This window comes from Tupaia chinensis, unplaced genomic scaffold (genome assembly GCF_000334495.1).
Source record: "Tupaia chinensis unplaced genomic scaffold, TupChi_1.0 Scaffold000154_1, whole genome shotgun sequence".
Classification (NCBI taxonomy): Eukaryota; Metazoa; Chordata; class Mammalia; order Scandentia; family Tupaiidae; genus Tupaia; species Tupaia belangeri.
The window spans coordinates 1,811,329-1,816,839 of record NW_006159625.1 but is presented as its reverse complement, the minus strand read 5'-3'; the positions used below and the strand labels follow the sequence as shown (position 1 = coordinate 1,816,839).

Here is a 5,511-nt window from a genome sequence, read left to right as displayed (position 1 = left end):
CACGGCAATGCTTACCTATAATCCTTGCTAACTGGGAGGCTGTACTGGAAGGACTGTGACGTGGCAACACTCTGCCAAAAAATGCCTGTTTTTCCTCTCTCTTTCTAATTTAAAAAATGAGAGGTTTCACATAAAAATTCAATTAAAACAAAAGGAAGAATAAATGATTCCTCTGAACCCACATGTGGGGAATGAGGACACATCAAACATAATGAAAGATGGTCTAGTTGCAAATTAAGAGAGGAAGAGGTTGTCTAGGAGAATGCTAGTGAGGTTATTATTATGAGGCCACTTACATTGGATATCCATTTTAATGACCTGGAAGAAGTGATAAAAATAATTTCATTACCCTTGCAGGCAGTAACAGGGAATTATCCATAAAAATGGAAAAAGACATAATTTTGAAGGCTCTGGAAAAATTATAAGCAGTCAAGAAATAAAACCATATTAATCCTGAAAAATCTGTGTTCATATACATAAAGCAGCCAAGAATTTCTCGTGTCTCATGGAGCAGTACATTGTGAACAGCAGCACGTCTTGTCCAGGGTAGTCTTGATTCTGAGAGCTTTACGGTGGTTGGCTCGACAGCTGTTTCCAGTTAGCTCCTAATGCTTTTCTATTCTACTTCTGCCAGAATGACCTTCAAATCCATGTCAAAAGTTTGCAGGAGGATGGCCATTCATGTTGAATATTGGTAACAGCCTTATTTCTGCTACAAAAGAATCAAAGAATCCTCTAATACCATAACCAGTAGGAAGCTCTACAAACAAGACACTTCACTAGTCTACACAGAATACAGTAAAAATAATTATAGAATAACTTAATTGGCCTTGAAATCTTTATATAATGTTTGTTGCTTCTTATCACAGATGAAGCATGGAAGAGTGATAAAATGCAACAATTCAATGTTCAAGTCACATAAGTGTGAATCTTCAGCTTTCATTAAGGCCTCTAGAGACAGAACTATCCAAATGAAAAATCCAACTTGAATAGTTACAGAACAAGCATTAATTTAAGTTATATCCTGGGAGAATATTCTTCTCAGTTCCCCCAAATGAAAGATCATTTACCTTCTGTTATATAAGTTTAAGTTGTACTGACTATAAACTTGCTGTTTTTTCTTCATTCCACTTATTGAATCAAACAGAACAGATGGTTGCCTTATGCAGCCCATTTCATTCAGAGTCACCAACGAATAAATAACATAGCTAGTTCTGCATAGAGAGAAATTAATGTGCTGATGACTAGTCATTAGGTGTGCAACTACGGTTTATTAATTTTGATTTTTATTATTATTACACTTGCTACTAAATGTCTTAGTGAGCTAGGGTTGCTGTAACAAAATACCATAGACTGGGTGACTTAAATAACAGACTACATAGTCCTTATAGTCCTGGCTGTAGATAGTGCCTTCTTATTGGGTGTGCACATGGAAGACAGAGAGAGAGAGAGAGAGAGAGAGAAAGAGAGAGAGGGGATGTTCTCTGTCTACCTCTTATTGTGATGATATTAACTCAATCATGAGAGTCCCATGCCCATTACCTAATCTAAACCTAATTACCTCTCAAAGGAACTACTTCCAAAAACCATCGTGTTGGCAGTTAGGGTTTCAATGTGTAAATTTGGGACTTCACAAACATTCGGCTCATTATACAGGGAAAGTTGGGTAACTGCCATAGTGAACAGTGTCTCTCCCACCCTCACCCCAATTAAAAATATTATCAGTGCTGCTACATTTTATTTCCCCCAAGTAGAGAGATGCAAAACATTGGGAAGTTTTTTTAAAAAAATGATTATTACTAAAGACAACATAGACAATTTGAGATGCTGGTGGTTTGTACGTGATAGGGTGTGATTAGCTGCTTGATTAGAAATATGACTAGTTCTGTGTAGTCAGGTGATTTACACACTAACTTAGCCAAGTGAAAGATTTTCCAAATGCTTAGTGAATTAGCCACTTAAAAAAATTAGCTTTATTCAGGCTTTGTAGATAGGAGAGCATGAAACTATTAATTAGTACAGTTCTAGGAGCTGGCTGGCCAGGACTCAGGATGGCAGCTAATAGCATAACCCAGCAAGTCAGACAGTGGCCATGACTGTGGACCATGGGGGGTATTTACAGGTAGTGTTCAGTCTGAATTCTTTACAACCCTTGGGTAAGGAGTGGAAAGGAATAAAGGGGGGATAAATGGATACATAGGGACAGAAAGAGGGTGCAGGAGGCCTGTGTGTGAGGCGAGGGAGAATTCCCATGTAACAGAAAATAGCAGCAGCAACAGCAAGCTTTGGAAAGTGAATATTAGAGGAGGAAGCCACTTTAAATCCTGTATGCCTAGATATGAGTAGTAGGGGATAGCAAGATAATAGAGGGATAGCTATGAAAATATGAGATCTAGTAAACTGAAATGCATATAGGCTCCAACCAAGTAACACAAATGCAAACAGGGACAAAGATAGTCCCATAAAAGCGTAAAGCAGGCTGCAAGTAAAATATAGATGTCCTTATTGCTATCAAGCACAACACCCATTAAGTTATGATACCTTTTAAGATACAATTTGAGCTAAAAGAAAATGCGATCCTGTAAAACATACAGAGCTTGCTATGTGACCCCCTAAGATACTGTGCTTTGAATGTGAACTTTGAGCAATTGCATGCAGTGAGAAGATTTTTTTTATGACTGTAAAAGCCCTCAAACCAGAAATTGTTCTGGTTTGAGACAAGCAAGATAAAAGAATATTTCAGAATCATATTTTAAGCCATGCATAGCTAAGGTTTTTTTTTTTAAATAAGTTCTCAAAAACGGAAGGATTAAAGTTAATATCAAAAGCCCAATTTATGTTATTTATTCTATGTATGTGTGGTATAAATTTGCTTAAGTTAACAACTTCAGTAAAATTTTCACAATGCGTCTCTTAGCATAGAATTAGTCATTGTCAACTCAGCTCTTTTTTGAGTAGTGTTACATTTTCAAGTTTAACTTATTCTCCACTGTCTGGTCTATATTCCTTTAATTTTGCTTTCACCAGTATTGGGTTTTGTTTTTCTTTTTCGTCTCATTTCCACTATCTCTAGCTCATCATTTCCAGTCATTTCTGTGGGGAGGCTTGGGATTGCCTCAATTCGGTCAAGGCCAGTGGTGGCTATTGAGTATGAGAAGGCAAAACCAGCCCAGATTCTTCTGCCCAAGGTGGCCTAGAAGGGGAGGAAGTAAAAAAGATCTTAGAAATCAGTCACTGGAGAATGTGAAGACTCTGTTATTTGGACAGATCCACGTAACAAAAGCCAAAAGGCCAAAGGTAGATTCAGATTTGGGAGAGGAGCCAGGAATTTGGAGGCAGAAGTAGGGCAGGGTGCACACAGGTACGTGGCTCACATCTGTGGTCAGTGGATGTTTATATGGTGGTTGGCATGGCAGGCTGGGCTGGGACAGGGTAGATACTGTTCTCTTTGCTATTGTTAAATGGAACTTTCCAAATATGAATAACATTGTGTTATTCTCTCTCTAACAGCTTAGAATTCTGTTTAGAACCCCTACTACTTCCTATAACCTTTTCTGATATGGAGTCAGAATTTCCTGCTGTGTTGCCAACAACTAGGTGTGTGCAGTCACATTTAGGTGTGATTCATGTCATTTGTTGTTCATAATAAAGTACTAAAGTTTGTGAAGCTTTTTTCAACAGGAATTAGACAAGATTGATTTTCCAATTCTTATCTTTTCAGTCTCTCTTGCATTTGAGGTGCTTTCTTGATTGGAAATGGAAGGTACAGAGTTACAAGTAAGTCTTGAATAATTGTATATACCTGATGCCTGTCTTATGCCTATGCTAAAATTCTTTGCAAGCCACTGCCACTCCTAATATGCCAATGGTTATTATTAAAAGTGTTTGGGAACCAGAGGATGATGTAATAGTTGCTGGACTCCTACGCAGTCAACTACGGTTCAAGTCTTGGATCCAGTAGTTTAAAACTCACGCAGGGTGTGTGTGTGTGTGTGTGTGTGTGTGTGTGTGTGTGTGTGTGCTCAAAATCCTGAGAGGAGAATGGAGCAGAAGGGATTGTGGCATGGTTATCCCCCCTGGAGGTGGTTAATTTCTTACTTTCTGTCTCCCTCTAGCTCTCTGATGAGCGCACATGTCCTATAGCAAAATCTCTCTGTAAAAAAAAAGTGTTCACATAATATTACAGTGCTGGACTTTATCAAACCATGGTATTCCCATAGGAGCATGTTGCGAATGAGAATGTGATCTTTCATATCTTTTTTTGAGAAAAAGACATTGAGATCTGCTAGTAAAATTCAAGCTTAAAAGTTTGTGCTCTGCTCTGTAACTTCATCTTTAGCTTTCTTCTATAGGCACACCAGCCTCAACACACTGCCTGTAGATTGTCCCCTCCATGCTTTTCACCTGCTGTTCCTTTTGCCTGAAATAGCTTATATCAGGTTATTGTGTTATTTAACTCCAGAAATCATTATTCCTGTTCAATTCTTGAATTGTCTTCTTAGGAGGCATGAAGACAATAGCATTCATTGAGGTGAATGGTGTCCTTGAAGTTGTAGAAGGTGTTCTTCATTATAGTCCTTTTTTCTCATGAGTATATTATAGTCCATTTTTTTCCTTCAAAAATTACTTAATTCCTCTTCCAGAATTACCACATTAATAATATACAATGACTGAACTGCTGAAATAAGTCAAAGGTTTCTCATTTTAAAATAATATAATAATATATCTCCATTATGCCTCCATTCCCATCCTTACCCTGCAAGGTTATCCATGAAAACTGCCTCTTGGGGTTGGCCCCATAGATTAATGATTAGGGGAGTCAGATCCCACAGGGCTGATCACAGTTTGAATCCCAGTCCCATTGACTTAAAAAACACACCAGGTTTTGTTGTTGTTGTTGTTGTTTTTGTTTGTTCGTTTGTTTGTTTTTGAGAGGTTTTTAGCTATAGGGCACATGAGCTCACCAGAAAGACAGAGACAGAGAGACAGAAAGCAAGAAATCACCCCCTGGGGGGATGGCCATGCCACAATCCCTTCTCCTCCATACTCTTCTTGGGATCTTGGGTATGCACGCACACGTGCCTGGCGTGAGTTTAAGGCAGCGGATCCGGGACTTGAACCACGGTTGATTACATGAGAATCCAGTGACATAGCCATTACGCCATCTGCTGGTCCTGAAAAACACACCAGGTGTGTTTGTATGTATGCCCCAAATCCTGATAGATGGGGAAATGGAAGAGAAGAAATTTTAGCATGACCATGTCCATTGGAGGTACTTTCTCCCTCTCTGTCTCTGCATTTCTAGCAAGTGTACATGCCCTCTAGTAATTAAAAAAGAAAAGAAAAAAAAGAATGAAAAGAAAAGAAAAGAAAAAAAAACTGGTGCAAAAATCTTTTCGACAACTTACTCATACAAACAGCAGGTGGCGAAGATGGTGGAGAGCAGCAGCAGTAAGGCATGAGGAAGAGGGCGATGTGGATGAAGCAGGTAATTGCTGGCTTTAGCTGCAT

At 38.7% G+C, this 5,511-nt stretch overlaps 1 pseudogene; it reads left to right on the top strand.

The window, feature by feature from the left end:
- Window positions 1–5,473: 5,473 nt before the first annotated feature.
- The window catches only part of LOC114007322 (prefoldin subunit 2 pseudogene), a 419-nt pseudogene continuing 381 nt past the window's right edge, over window positions 5,474–5,511 (top strand).